Genomic DNA, 16,422 nt, shown 5'->3' on the forward strand with positions numbered 1-16,422 from the left:
GGGGGGGAGAATATATGCAAAACCTCTATGTTGGACACACTTTGGTATGCAGAATGGGAAGTTAGTGTGGGTAAAAGTGGAGATGGAAAAAGAGGTCAGGGACTGATTCAATGATGTGAGACACTCATTTACTTTCATTCTGAAAAAAATGTTTGAAGAATTGATATCTCTTTAGCACTTACCCCATGCCCGCTCTCCCTCAAAATATATTGAAAGCCCTCACAACACCTCTGTAAGTACATCTTTGCCCCACACGCACAATTTAAAATTAATTTAACTAGAATCTGAATGCAGCTCCTAAGTTTTCCTGGTGCCCTCTAATTTCATTTTCTCTTAGGATTAGGTGAAGAGCCACTTTCAAACTTTTCTGTTAGTTTATGTGAACATGCTATTTGGAGAAGTCCATCTCCTGCCAAAGTTTCCCATGTCACTAAACCACCATGCATCATCACACGTTTCTCATCTCAGTCTTTATCTCAGAACATCTGGCACCCCTGGCCTTTCTGTAAGAGTTCCTGTCTCGTGTTCATGATGACAGTGTTGGCTGACAGCTGTCCTATCACTTGGTTACTTTTCTGAAGCTTCCTGTTTCAAGACCCCGCCACGTCAAGTCAAGCCACAGATCGGTTTTACCATCTAGATCTCGGTCTTACCCTAGCTCTCTCTACTTAATGTCTTGAAAACCTTGGGACTGTCTATGTGTTGGCTTATGACTTCTAGATGTTGTATATCTACAGAAAGAAAAGCCCAAGTGGCTGTTTCCACCCAGAAGCGTGAAAACACTCCAGGCCATTGGTAGCAGAGTCTTTACCTCCCTCTTAAACCGTTTTCTTACCCTTCACTACCAATCTTAAGAAACTGCATTATCATCTACCCAAGTTGTTCTTTATGTATTCTGACGACCATTTTCAGTCTTTCTTTCCATCATTCCTAAAGTTTACCTGTTTCATTAGCACATCCAATCAGCTCTGCTTTTAAGTACTTTCTGAATGGATCTGCTTTGATCTGCAGTTCCAGTGTTCATCTACATTGCTGCCATGGCTGGTCAGTTTGAGTAGCCTTACCGCTGTCCTTTCCTGTATTGTGTCAAATTACATTCATTGTCTTCAAGGAAGCCAGAGAGATAGCTCTACAAAAAATCACCTCATTAGCTATACAATACTTCCATAACAAAGACATAATAAGTTTTTGAAGAGCTAAGCATGGGAAATAGCTCAATTTTATGAGTTCATAAATTATGAGTTCATAGTGTCTTCCTGCTCCTACAGGTGATTAATTTAAAGGCCCCTGAGAATACTTGCATAATAGAAGCATCAATCTTTATACCCAATTATATAATATTTGCACATATTCTACACAAGCATTACATATTTTAAATCTATACCTTATACCATCTCTGTAATAGTCATAATCAATGCAGTGTGAAGGATGTGTAAATATCTGTTGCAATAGATTGCTGAGGAAATCATGGTGATAAAAGTCATGCACACTCTCCCATAGGGGCAATTTGACTTCAAATACTTTCATTCAAAGATGGTAGAACACATGGGTATGGAATTCACTCAAAAAGAGAGACAAGTGTAAGCATATATTGAACCATCATACTCTACAGATATATTAAATATATATTTATATCAAATAAACTATGTCTCTCCTCAAGGCTCTTCCTGACCAGTGTAATATTTTTACCCATTACCATGCTTTCTTTAATAATATTAAATCTTATAGGATTATTAATTTGTTCGCTTCTCTCTCTCCACCCTATGATGGAATGTGTCCATGGCAGAGTCCTTCTGTCTTTTTAACATCTCTTACCCATGATACTTAGAAGAATATTAATGCTTATAAAGTGCTAGGCGAGGATTTGTTGGAAAATGTTTCACAGGCTATTTAGTATAGCTTTTTCTCATTCCACCCAAAATGAAACTCAAAGTCAACTATTTATTAGCATCTTCAAAGCCATATCTGACCTGGCCCTATTAGTGCCTCACCCAGGGAACATGACTGGAAAATCCCAGCTCTCTGAGTGGTCAGTCTGGAATAATCTCCAGAGAGTCACTCCCTCACCTGCTCCAGATAGACACTGAAAGAGCTTCTCAGTAGGACGCACTGGTACTTAATCTGGCACTCCTGCCCCCACCCCCACACTCCCGAAACTTATGGAATATCTCTTTCCTGCCCTCTAGTCTATTTCTCTTTAGCACCTGTGACTCATGTGTCATAGAGGTAACCTGTTCATTTTGTCAGCTCTTTGTCCCCAGATAAGTAGTAAGATCCACAGGGTTAGGGATGCCTGCTTATTTTGTCTGTGTCTGTCTACAGAGCCTATAACAGCCCTTGCTGCTATTTAGAAATATTTTTTGAATAAATGAACAAGCAACTGAATATGTTATTTTCTCAAGGTATTGAACAAGTTGAAAACATTGAATTTATGAAGGAATTCTTTTAATTATTTATTAAACGGAAAACTATTAGACACACTAGTCCTCCACTTATTTAAGGAGGGCTGAGGAGAGAAGCTCAGCACTTGAAGGACATCATTAATGACCAAAAAGAAACTGAAATCAGCCAAGTACATAGTGCCAAGAGCAGGTCCATCTAGTGATACTGCCGCTTCCTGCATCAACAGAACATCCATCCACACCGTACCTTCTACACTTAGCCATGAAGAAGGCCAATCATCTTCCTTTAAAGGGCATCTTTGCAAGTAATTACGGCCAGCATCTGGTTGGCCCTGTCTCTTTTTATTGGAATTGTTCTCCTGTATCTCAGCATTACCAGCAATTGCTTCAGAGCTGAAGTATTGGTTAACCAGCCTCGATGAATCAACACAAAAACCAGACTCATTATGAGACGAGCTTTATGTGAATGGTCAGTGTGCCGTCAATGCTCTACTAGGCCAGAGTTCCTCAACCTGCGGATTGCAAACCCTTTGGGGATTGAATGGCTCTTTCACAGGGTCATCTAAGACCATCGGAAAACACAGATGTTTACATTACGATTCACAACAGTAGCCGACTTACAGTTACAAAGTAGCAATGAAAATAATTTTATGATTATCGGGCTCACCACAACATAAGGAACTCTATTTAAGGGTCACAGCATTAGAAAGGTTGAGAACTACTGATCTAGACTGAAAGTCAAACACCAGCTTTCTCCAATGGGGGAAATCAGCAGATGCCAGCACTGATGGACCTGGAACCTTGACATCCCTGTTTCTAGAGGAAGCAGAAACTGGACGACAGAAGTACAATGTGGTACACCATGAGTTAAGAGGATAACTTTCCCGCGGTTACCTTCCTTATCAGGTCAAACATGTCTGTTCTAGAAATGACCTATGGGGAGGGAGAGCCGTGGTTTGCTTGCATTTGACAGATTCTTTTATTGCCACTTGGCAAAGATGAGAACAGGCTTATCCAGTTTCATTGGAAATGGAAATGTTTTGCTTTCCATTTAGTAGCAATGATAGTAAGGGAGCCGGGGAGTTTGTAGGCAGTCCTTAATCAGAGATGTCTCCTTAAAGTTAGAGTCTCTGGCAAGTGTGCGCCTTGTGATGATCCACAGAAGTTCCTGCTGGTAAGAATAGTGGTCTCCTGTGGGTAAGGAATTACCTTTGGAAACTATGAAAAATTGCCCTGCAAGTGGGCAGGGTGGAATCAGAAAAGCGCTTCTCTTGTTTGATTACTTAAAACTGAGCTTTACAGTAGCCTGAAAAGCCAGTGGACTTATCCACCTGTAATAATATAATACCAATGTCCATCTTTTCTACTTTATAAAAGTTACAGCCATTAACCAGCACCTTCTACACATACAAAAGTAAATATGACTATAACTAGATATTGAGAACTGTGAGGATTCTCTTAAGCAGACTCACATCAAAATCCACGTCTTTGCTAATAACCCTGTAACTACATGCATTTAGACTGGAGTTCCACAGCCTTAGTTTTGATCATGTTGCAGAAAGCTGGCAAGCATGTTACAGGTGTGCAGGCTTTAACCAAATGCAGCTTCTACCGAGGAAGGCCACCCCTGCTTAGACATCACCCTAGTCGATGGTTTTCAGAGACTTAGAACGATAATGTTGCAGCCGGGAAAATCTTGGAAGTGGGACCTCTGGCAATAACACTCCCTCTCTCCACACACCCACTCTCTAGATGCAAAACTTTGGTCAGAATTTGAAAGTAATGGGGCCAAGACTGGAGGACAGAAAGCTTACTTCACTTTCTGTGGCTGATTCATCTCAAGGAAGTGCTGCGACAAGCCCTGTGTCTTGCCTGGCAAGCCTCCCTGCATACCAACCACTCTTCTTGCTGATAATAATAGTTTTTACTTTTATTTATTTATTTATTTTGATACAGATGACATGTCTCAGTCCAGTGTTCTTGTTTGGGTTTGGTTTTTGTTCCAAGCAGCTATAGAATTGGCACACACCAAAGCAAAAGGGTAGATCGAGTTTGTGGGGGCCATCTGAGCAGGAGCGGCAGGCCCCCAGGTTTGGCTCGCTAGGCTTTCTGCAGGGAACAGATGGAAGGCTGCAGGCGCGGGGCCTCCGGGATCCCCCTTTCCCTGAAACGCTGCGGGCACCCAGAGTGGGTGGGACCGAATTCCAATGGCCAGCCGGCCTTCCCCAACTCACCAGCCGGAGGAACAGCCACAGCGAGGACGCTGGTGTCAGGTTTCAGGGCCGCTCCGATCTTCCCGAGCTCCCGGACCCACCAGCAGCCACCGCGCACCCGGAGCCTCACAGAGCCACTGTCATGGGCAGGGCTCCCTGCGTCTGCAACCTGTGGCTCCTAGTCGGTGCAAAGCCAGGCGGTCCCCAACCTCTGCCAGTCCGGACTGCGAGTGGCAGGGCTGGTAGCACCACCCGGGAGTCCGACTAGGCGGCTAGGATCAGGAAGGTTTGTGTGAGAAGAAGGCGTGTCTCTGAGTCCTAACGCGGATGTGCCTGGCTCACCTCGGGCCAGTCTGGCTAGTGACTCAACCGCTGCAATAAGAAACACATTTGGCTGCTGGTGGAGTCTCCGTGCCCCCCGCTCGTTTTCATTGACTTATTTTTCTAGCTTTGCGCTGACACCTCTTTCAAAGAGCTTGGAGCAGCGTGGGGAGACCAGCTTTCCTAAGCAGCTTGCCTCCACGGTGTGTGTGTGTGTGTGTGTGTGTGTGTGTGTGTGTGTGTGTGTGTGGCCTCCCAGAGTTAGGACACAGCCATAGGAATACACAATCAATCCATGCCACTGGAATCCTTCCTTCCTAAAGCCATTTGAGAACTAATGAGTTACTGCCAAACCAAATAATAAATACAGCCACTAAACTAGTATTTATTAAATTCACAGTATGTGGCAAGTCCTATACTAAATAAACACTTTGGTTTTCCCCTTTAAGTGTAGGTCCTGTGTAGCCCTTGGGTATTACATTTTGGACATACTCTGGCATCCCTATGTTTTCGGACTCATGGTTAAGGTATACAAGACTGAATGCGAAGAATAGCATTTGACATATTCCTTCGCCAAGAAAATAGTTCCAAACCTGTTGCTTAAGCTCACGTTAGAGTTAGGGAGACAATGACTTAAGCTTTAATTCTTTAACTCATCCCTGACCCTATGCTTCAGAGTTTAAAGTCTGCTGCTGGGGAGAATTTCTTGCGGAAGGCCCGAACCACAGACCAAGCACAAAGATGTACCTTCCTTGAAAACAAAAATATTAGCGCTAGTCGGGGCTGTAAAGTGAGTTTCTAGTCAGACCAGGCTTCCTGTAGCGAGGTCGTCCCAAAAGGAGAGAAAAATGGAGGATGGAGCAGGGCGAGGGATGAGATTTGTATAGTTAATGCTAGTCAGTAGTCTAGAACAATGCCTGGTCACATTTTTTTTTAAATTTATAGAACCATTGCCTGCATATACTATTTTAGTAGCCTTTAATCTACCCTATCCTTCCCAAGTATTAATTTGAAAAACTTTAAAAAAATATTTGTTGATTTTATTCTCTGTATATGAGTGTTTTGCCTTTTGCCTGCATGTATGCATGTGTACCAGGTGCGTGCCTGGTTCTCTATAGGGTCAGAAGAGGACATCATCTGCCCCTGGAACTGGAGCCATGGATGGTTGTGAGGCACCATGTGGGTACTGGGACCAAAGCCTGCCCAGGTCCTCAGAAAGAGTGACAGGTGCTCTTAAAAACTGAGCCGTCTTCTCGACCTCCAATATCCTTTGACTCATAAAAATTGTTTTGACTCTTCTAACAGGAAGAAAAAAAAGTTTTGACTCTTCTAACAGGAAGAAAAAAAATGAGTGAAGGTAATAATTTTAAAGGCTCTTTTGTGCCTAGGGCTTATGTGACACAAATGAAACAGATAAAATTTCTGTCTCATTCAACAAAACATCACTGATGTATATGCAGATACCATTGTAGTCGGGAAACTTCTAGCTAAAATGGCAAGTTCATCACCCATGTCTTATCCTCCTCAAACTCCCTGAACACAAAAATAAATCAATTATGAACTTCTAACAATGCCTTTAAACCATAAAAAATAAAATAAGAGAGAAAAGACACAATTGCAATGGATTCTTCTAAAGACGGTCAACCAGCTGGAGACAGGTATAGCCTTAGAGAAGCAGTTTACACGGTGCCTGTCTGCGGGCAGAGTTAAAGACATGGTTATCAGCTCTTCTCCCTGCAAAAGCCAGAAGGCGGAGACTTTACACAGCAGAAATACTGGCACAGGCTGGCGACTAGTGGTGGAGCATAGGGCTTGGTTAGAGACACGTACACAGACTGCTTGGACCTGAAGCTCCCTCCCCACTGCCATGTAATCAACCGACTTCCTTCTTCTGCTTCTTCCAGCCTCCAGTCTTCCAGAGAATGCAAATAAGAGTCAGAGGTGCAATAGGATCAGAAACCCATTGCCATTGTTCTTGAGTTCTCAGTAGTCCTCATTGTCCGCTATGTTCAGCAAGTCCGGTTTTATCCCATGCTTTTTCAGACTCCGGCCAGCTGGCCTTGGTGAGTTCCCGATAGAACATCCCCATTGTCTCAGTGTGTGGGTGCACCCCTCGCGGTCCTGAGTTCCTTGCTCGTGCTCCCTCTCCTTCTGCTCCTGATTGGGACCTTGAGATTTCTGTCCGGTGCTCCAATTTGGGTCTCTGTCTCTGTCTCCTTTCATCGCCTGATGAAGGTTAATATTCAGGGGGATGCCTATATGCTTGTCTTTGGATTCAATGGGTTTTTGATCCTACTGCACGTGCTGGCTTTGGGGGGACCTGGGCAGTTTGGATGCTCAACTTACTAAACCTGGATGGAGGTGGGCGGTCCTTGGACTTCCCACAGGTCAGGGAACCCTGATGGCTCTTCAAGCTGATGAGGGAGAGGGATTTGATCGGGGGAGGGGGAGGGAAATGGGAGGTGGTGGCGGGGAGGAGGCAGAAATCCTCAATAAATAAATAAATTTAAAAAAAATAAAAAATAAAAAAAGAAAACCTAAAAAAAAAAAAGAGTCAGAGGTGGCTTACTGTGAGCTGAACACAGGCCCTTTGGGCTTCTAGTGCTAGTGAACAACAAAGAAGTCAGTCCTCAGCGAAGTAGAGCAACAAAGAAAACAATCTTCAGTGAAGCAGAGCAACAGCTACATAAAATGTTGGAGAAAAAAAAGTGACCAAAATCAATTCTAGAGAGTTCTAGGAGATGAGTTTTTTTTCTGTGCAGAAAGGGATAGAAAGATGACAGAAAGGAAATAATGCTCTAAGAATTCCACAAAGAAAGACTATGAGCTTATGAGATCAAAAGTCCCTTTACACTCACTAGCAAATACACATCACTCTGAGTTATTAGTAACCCACAAATAATTAACATGTCTTCCAGAGCCACAGGTCAAATCATTTACACAGGAAAAAAACTGTATTGAATTTCCCAAGAACAATAGCAAACATAGATGTTTCCTTGAATGCCCTTCCATCTTAAAAACCAGTTTATTTTGAATCTAGAATTGCATGCCCAGATGAATTGCTAGCCATGTAAACGATGGCATTTTCATGCTTTCAGGCACTCAAAATTACTCATTCTTCCATGGACCATCTGAAAAACAGCTTCCTCAAAAGAAGCTGATAAATCAAGAAGAGGTGAGTGAAACCCAGAAAAGTCAAGTCCAACATGAGAGAGAAGTTACAGTTGCTCAGAAGAGCTCTCATGAAGCAGGCCAGGGGAGGAGGAAGGCTCAAAGTAGCTCTATCTCCAATCAAAAGAAAGAAGACGGGAGGGTTGGTACCTGCATACTGAGAAATTAGCTGCTGTGCTCGCCAGATTCTTTCTGCTCTCCCGAGCATCCCTCTAGAATTCTTGCCGGGCAGTGGTGGTGCACGCCTTTAATCCCAGCACTTGGGAGGCAGAGGCAGGCGGATCTCTGTGAGTTCGAGACCAGCCTGGTCTACAAGAGCTAATTCCAGGACAGGCTCCAAAAGCTACTGAGAAACCCTGTCTAAAACCCGCCCCCCCCCAAAAAAAACAAAAAACAAAAAATTAAAAATTAAAAAAATAAAAATTAGAATTCTTTCTGAGCTCCCTGCGCGCTGTGGAGCAGTCAGTTGAGTTCTTGTCAAGGCTTCCCAGCATATGTGATCAACATCGCTGCTAGGCTGCATCCATAGCATGGCTCTTGGGAGCCTCCCTTCCCTCCCACACCTATTCTTTTTTTCTTGATAGCATTCAGGTGCAATTAAAGAAGGAAGGGCTCTGAAACCCTACAAGGGAGTAAAGTTTCTTTCTTTCTTTTTGAGATAGGGTTCCTCTTTGTTACTCTGGCTGTCCTGGAACTCACTCTGTAGACCAGGCTGGCCTTGAACTCAGAGGTCTTCCTGCCTCTGCCTCCCAAGTGCTAGGATTAAAGGCCTTCAGCGCCACTGTTGGCAACAATAAAGTTTCTAAAGAAAAAAAGTTATGACCCCAAAAGCTTGTAGCCAAAGAAATCCCAGGTGGTACTTCTGAATTATGACATGAGCAAGAAGTAAACTTGTATAATGACATTGAGATTTTGAGGTTGTTTCAGCAATTAGACTGCTCTGACTGCCACAATTTGAGAGAACATTTGAAGGCAGTTTTGAATAATTTAGTTTGTGTACCCAGTACTACATAACATTTAAAAGTACCTTACAAACTCCAGGAAAAACAAAGTGTTGTATCAGAAAGGAAATACATGATAGAATACTACTTCATTCTGGTGTGAGTATAATCAGTATAATATCCACAATGGAGTTAATCAAACTGCAATAAAACCGCTTATGGGAAGTATGGAGAGGGAGAGACTCGGAAAGTGTCTGTGTAAGAAAGCTAATCACATCCTCAATTATGATCACATAAAGTCCGTGAGTATTGTGTAAGATAGCTAAATAATAATTACTAGGCTAACAAACCATTTAGAAATATGAAAGGACAACCAGAAAACATGAAATGAAATTTACTGGGGAGGGGAGTGGAGCTCAGGACATAAGGGAAGATCTGTGGCTATTTTAACACCATTTTCTTTTTTTCCTATTTCATTATTTTCAAAGATCTCTCTGTGTCTCTGTCTCTGTCTCTGTGTGTGTGTGTGTATGTGTGTGTGTACATGTATGCACACAGGTATCAGCAGAAGGCAGAAGGTCATCAGAGATCCCTGGAGCTTGAATTGTAGGTTGTGATGAATCGCCCTAAGTGGGATCAAAGTGGGAATCAAATACGTGGAATCAAACCCTGGTTGTCTGGAAGAACAGAAGTGCTGTTAACTGCTGAGCCTGCTCTCCAGCCCCCTTAAAGACTTTCTTTACTTGATTCATTTTTAATGACTTTATTCTTTGTCAGCATCATATTTATATATGTAATATTTTCTGGCCCTGCTCTTTCCCCTACCCCCATATACCCTCTTTCTGCTCTCCCTCCCATCCATGTCCTGATCTCATTTTTGTTTCTTCTTGTTTTATATTACCTTAATAAAAAGACAGCTTGAAATCCTAGTCCTCCTACCTCCACCTCCCTAGTGATGGGATCATGCATATATGATACAATGCTTAGGTCAAGAATAGGTAGATAATAGATGAGAGAGAGAGGGGAGGATAGATAATAGATAAAAAGATTATATAGATGATAGATAGATAGATAGATAGATAGATAGATAGATAGATAGATAGATAGATAGATAGATAGATAGATAGATGATAGACTTAAACAAGAAACTGTGTTTCATGTCTTCTCTCTTGTCTTTTGTGATACGAGGTACATATTTTTTATGGCCACAATACTGACTTTGAGTCTTCAGCATCCTCTTCACAATTTCTCCCGCTTGGACTCACTGTTGAACTTCAATCCTCTAACAAATGCCAGTGGAGGGAGCTGTTCTTGTGCAAGCAGAAGGGTGTGCCTCCACCTTCTGCTGATTGCTAGTTCACGTGGTGTCTTCCTAATCACAAGTAAAAATCAGCTCCTCCCCAGTTGAAGGAAACACCAGAGCATGACTAACCAGTCACAGGACCAGACTCCCAGGCTGTGCTGGTTGTCCTGCCTACTGCCAAGGATGTAACTTTAGGGTATGTGCATGGTGAGAACTTGAGACAGTAGGTTGCTCCAACTGTGAAGCACAAGGAACTCTTTTAGATATGTTTTGCACACTGGCCAGGCAGTCACAGTCGTATCTGGACTATCCATGGGCTCCGACCTTCCAGTAACTTCTAATCTCATTTGGCCTCACATTCTTGGAATGTGAAATGAGGAAACCCAATTTGGAGCTTATTGTAATGTATGTTGAATTTGTTTTTCCTATGTTACTGGGAAATACTGTGGAGAAGACTCAATTTCATATATAATTTTTGCACGTAATTTTAATAAAAACTCTGATTTCTGAGAAGTCACAGTGTAAGGGGGCTCTGATATGGGCTCTAATGTCTATCCATGAACACAATTGCAATAAGACATTGTTTGGTCATTTCAATAACCTTGCCGATAAACTGTTAAGTAGAAGAAAGCTGCATTTTAGAGAACTAAGTATTATAGGAAAATATTACTTTTTATGTCACCGTGTTGGCTAGTTTTATGTCAGCTTGGCACAAGTAAAAATCATCTGAGAGGAGGAAGCCTCAATTAAAAAACAATGCCTCCATAAGATCAGGCTATAGGCAAACCTGTAGGGCGTTTTCTTAATCAGTGATTGATGGTGAATGCTGCAGTGCATTGTGGGTGGTGCTATCCCTGACCTAGTGATCCTGGCTTCTATAAGAAAGCAAGCTGTGCAAGCCATGATGAGCAAGCGGTAAGCAGCACCTTTCCATGGCCTCTCTATCATCTCCTGCTTCCAGATTCCAGCTCTGCTTGAGTTCCTGTCCTGATTTTATTCAGTGGTGGACGTGGAAGCTAAATGAACCCTTTCTTCACCAGCTTGCTTTTGCTCGTGGTGTTTCATCACAGCCATAGTAATACTAACGTAGGTAGTCACTATGACAACATTCTGCATACAAATTAAATACATCCCTGTATCAGCCTGTGTATGACGTGTTTAACAGTCATATGTTTAAAAGGTTACCTAGTCTGTGCTATGTTTTAGAAAAATCTGATTGTTTTTAGCTGAGACATTAAGAGGCTAGAAATAAAGCCTTGGGAAAAAGGAGGCGAAACATTACAAGTCAGACTCAGGAAAGCGATTTACCATAAAACGATTGTAGCAAAAAAAAAGAAAAATAGAGGAAAATAATTCTTTCAATGTGTGCATTTTCTCAGTGAAAATCAGAAAAGGAGCCCTGAAACTCTCCCAGTATTGCTTATGATGTAATGGTACAGTTAAGTTCATTAAGATTAGCAGCTCCCTCTCCTACAGTTTGACATGAGAGAAGTAACCACAAAAAGCTTTCGGAATGCACAGTTTTGTACCCTCTCATGATTGGCTAAAGTGGGTTCATAACAATCGAAAACACAGTCCATGCTTACACCCTTTGTTTTGTCACCTGTCATCACTGTTTGGAGTCAACTTTCTCCACCTAACTGTGGACTTTTTAGAACAGCCAGGCATTGTGGCATGCTCATGATATAAAAACGCATGTCATTTTTTTTTTTACTTTTTCTTGAGACTACCATTGTCAAGATGAAATTTTCTTTAAAACACCTCTGTTTTAGAGCAAAAAATTAAAACATTTGCTGTCTAGTCTGTTTTTTAATAACCATCAATAAGCTTTTAATATTTAAAATATAACTTTATCTACGCTAATCCCTCACACATATTTGCAAGGATTAGATAGTCGAGTGTTTAGCTTCTGTGATATAATTAAATATTCTTTCTTTTTGTCATTTATTCTCTGATTTGTGACAGAAAAATAATATTTTTAATTGTAAAATAATAGAAATATCAAGGTGGATAATTCTATCAAATAATAGTAAAGTGGTCTCTATACAGAAGAGAAAAAACACATGGCCAGTTTTCACTAAAAGAACAACTGTGCGCTCATCAGTGTGGCTATCATTGGGGTCCGATGAGACCGAGTGTCACAGAGGACACAGAAAAAGGGAAATAGTTGTTTCCTACTAGTGCGCATGTAGATGAGCTTGACTGTTTTACACCGTCTTAAGTGCACAGTCATTAGAACTTTGCAGTAAGTTTGCCAGACATCATCTCTCGCATCTGCCTCCTAACCACAAATTTAAAAATTATCCTCATGCCCATTAAGAATACAATTAAGAGTAATGTATATTCATAAAACAGAATACTACTCAGCAGCAAGAATGAACTCTGGCTGCAACAACACTAGTGAATTGCACCGACATAATTCTGAGTAGCTCAATTCAAGCACAATAAATATATTCTGTAGGGTTTCATACATAAAAATGCCAGAGTTGGACATATCCAACCCACAACATTATAAGTTAAGACAGTGGCTATCCCGTGAGGATGTAGGCTGTAACTGAGGAGTGCCACAGACATTTCTAATAATGTCTTGTGTCCTCATTTATATGCTAGCTATGTGGTGTGTGTGTGTGTGTGTGTGTGTATAGACTTTTCTTGTGTGCCATTTATCCAGCCTTACGGTTTGTGCACACTTGTGCTTTTTTTTTTTGTCTTTTTAATGAAAAGCATCTTCAAATGCAAGATAACAACAAAATAATATTCAAATGAGACGGAGGTGAAAAGGGATGAAGAGCAAGATGAAGTGGAAGTCAGGCCAGCAGAGAGAAAGCCTGCCCTGACGGCCCCACTTCACACACAAAAAGATGATTCATTCACGGTGTCTGTGGGAAAGCAAGAAGATCTGTTGCTCAAGAGAAGTCTTAATCCATTCCCAGGATTAGGACAGAAGGGGGATTTCTCTCATGCCTGGAGTGAGGTTTTGTCCTAGTCTTGAGCTATGACTGGAAGAGCATCCTTATAGTAAATACTCGCAGGAAGCGGCTGGGGCTGTTGCCGCTCAAACTGCCATCCACTCAGAAAGATCACATTAATAAACTATGAAGAAAAGGAAGCAAGTAGTTCCGTGGGGAATCAAGGATTTCATGTCAGAGCCAGGAACTCCTGTGATTATGTTCTGAGGCAAGAGGACTTGAAAATACAGCACCCCAAGATTGCTTGGGGAGTGGTCAGGATGTGTCATCTGTTACAGAAAGCCGTTGGTGGGCAGGAGCCAGTGGAGGTAAGATGATGGCTTATGGAGCTAAGTGTGATGCCTGTCTCTGTCTTCAGTGAACTCTATTTCTGCTCAAGTTTAAACCACTCTGTTATTCCCTCCCCACAAAGAGGTTTAGATTGTCTCCTCCTCCAAGTGATGCTATTCCTAAATTTCTGCTGGCATGTAGTGGAGTCCCCAGGGGAAAAACTGAAGTAGGTATAATCCATACATATTTAACTGAGTATCATCGGCCCTGGGGGCAAAATTTCTTCTCTAGTGAGGTGCCATGATCATATCTCACTTCCATACAAAATATAAACAATACCTGGCTATACAAAGAACTAGAGAGGAAAACTGTAATCTGAGCATGTCATTTGGAAAACAATATCCACAAAAGCTTTCTGTGTGGTGGGAGAGATGAGATGGCCCGGGTGATAACAAGCAAGCCCTGCTCTCCCTAAGGGCCCAGGTGCAGGTCCCACCTGTGAGCCACCACAGTCACCTGTACCTCCAGCTTCAAGGGATCTCAGGCTTGTCTCTGACCTCTCATGGCAGACACACGCACTTGGCATATGTTCATACACACACAAATAATAATTAAAATAAGTCTTAACTCAGGAAAATACACACAGACATTTAAACATTCAAACTTTGTAAATTTGACTATTGTCCAATACAAACTATTTGAAGAGTATAGTTTAAAAGTGGCTATTCCAGTTAAATGTTATATTGAGTATTAAAAAATGGATTTGCTCTTCGAAACTAATATTATCTCAATTATTGTCAATGCCACTCCTATGCTAGGAATTTATATTTTATTATATACTTAATAAGTCTTGCCTTTTTCACATTTAGTGAGGGAATGTGTGTAACCACCAAATTAAGTGTATATGGTCAGTTGTTTAAAAATACTTGCCCCCACCCATTTGTGCGTGTGGTTTTTTGTTTGTTTGTTTGTTTGTTTGTTTGAGACAGGATCTCTCTACATAGCACTGGCTGTCCTGAAACTCATTATGTAGACCAGGCTGGCCTTGAACTCACAGAGTTTCATCTGCCTCTGCTTATGAGGGCCAGAACTAAAGACATGTGACACTAAGCCCAACGTGCATGTGTTCTTATGTGTGTGTGCATATGTGTGCCTGTGCAAATGTGTGTTTGTGCATGTGTATGCCCAAGTTTGTGTGTCCCCAGATATTTTACTTCAGGGCTGGTTCTCCAGCTCAGGTACTCATGCTCTCTACCAACTGAACCATTTCTCCTGCCCGTAATTACTTTTTAGAAAAAAAAAGAAAAAGAAAAAAAACGAAAAATAAGTAGAGGAATCTACTCTAGGCTAGAGTTAGTGAAATATAATATAGATATAATATCACTGTTGGGTTTTAGTAATTTTAGAATAATGCTTTCATGTTCTAAGTAGTAAAAGAATGCAGCATGCATACATATACACACCAAAAGACGGAAACCCCTCAGAAATCCCAACTTCTTGGCTTATCTTTTTGTCCCCTGAACTAAATAAATTTAAAAATTATAATAATTATAATCTTAATGTTCAAGCATGCACTAAGTGATAAAGAAGAATTTTAAAGAACACTTTTAAGTCTAAAGCTGGACTCATTCTTGCTACAGCAGAAGACTTGAGTGTGGCTCTAACAAAATAGTTGCTACATAATCCATCAGCCTAAAACATTTACCATCTGATCCTCTGCGGACTATTGGTTATCTTAATAATAGAGGATTTTGTTCAACAAGTAATGTTTCACTCATTTGATACAGAGCACACACACTGAAATAGGATTATAAAAGAATTTTTAGATGAAAATATACTTGTGATGCCTATGAAGCAGGTGGCTAGGGCAGCATGCACAGTCGGAGCCATTTCCTGTCAAAGAGATGCTCTACACACAGCACTAGGCTGGACATTCACAGTTGAGGAACGCAACTGTCAGAATGTCACAGGTCTAATTCCACGTCTGACCCTACCATGTTCCGTTGTTCAGAAACATGCCTGACTCTGTCTCCTTGCTTTATGTTCTTAACTTTTTTGACAGATTTTTTTTTTCTGTCGAAACACAGACTTAAGGTGAATGGATGCAACAATGCTCACTTCTGATGGATATTTCATTGTGAGATGAGGCCCTTGAAGGTTTTTTTTTTTTTAAAAAAAAATCATACTCAGTACTTGGCAAGGCATGCTACATTTTTGTCTTTTTCTTGCTGCCTCCATTAGGTAACAACAGGCAGGTGAAAAGTCCCATCTCATTCTTTCGTCCTTAATGAACAGATAGATTGCAGAGAGAAGTGAAGCAGCCTTCCTCAGGATAAGGTGTTCACTATGCTCAGTGACACACGAGGGCTGAGAAACCCCAAGAAAGAAACACAACCCGGAGCAATGTGAGAACGAGCTGGTAGTGACTTTCCTGCAGCAGCGTCTGGTCTCAGTGAACCTAGGGACTCACCTGGGAGCAGCCTGCTCCTAGCCTCTCAGTACTGGGGTTACAGATACATGCTTCCATGCTTGGGTTTTTCATAAGGATATTGTGGAATTTATTCCAGTACTAATTACTAATATTAACTCCCAGATCATGTATTATTTGTCAGATACTAAGTATATCTACAGAGGGTTAAAGTGGCCTTAATAAATGAGTCTTGCTGGTGATGTTCTTATTTCTTATGGTTATGAGTAAAATGGAGAAGGCTTTAACTTTTTGTATAAAGAAAACAAGAGCTGGGCGGTGGTGGCACACGCCTTTAATCCCAGCACTCGGGAGGCAGAGGCAGGTGGATCTCTGTGAGTTCGAGACCAGCCTGGTCTACAAGA

General features: G+C 41.6%; 1 protein-coding gene across 2 annotated transcripts in view; it reads right to left on the reverse strand.

The window, feature by feature from the left end:
- Rab27b (RAB27B, member RAS oncogene family) overlaps positions 1–16,422 on the reverse strand; it is a 147,301-nt gene that overhangs the window by 61,387 nt on the left and 69,492 nt on the right. The window contains exon 1 of one of the 2 annotated variants that reach the window (XM_026783487.1): positions 4,637–5,002. The exons of the other annotated variant lie outside the window; for it this stretch is intronic. The gene's annotated coding sequence lies outside the window, so the exon portion shown is untranslated. Of the gene's footprint in view, positions 1–4,636; positions 5,003–16,422 lie in introns of those variants that run through there. 2 annotated transcript variants of the gene reach the window in all.

Source organism: Microtus ochrogaster, chromosome 18, assembly GCF_000317375.1.
Source record: "Microtus ochrogaster isolate Prairie Vole_2 chromosome 18, MicOch1.0, whole genome shotgun sequence".
NCBI classification, from domain to species: Eukaryota; Metazoa; Chordata; class Mammalia; order Rodentia; family Cricetidae; genus Microtus; species Microtus ochrogaster.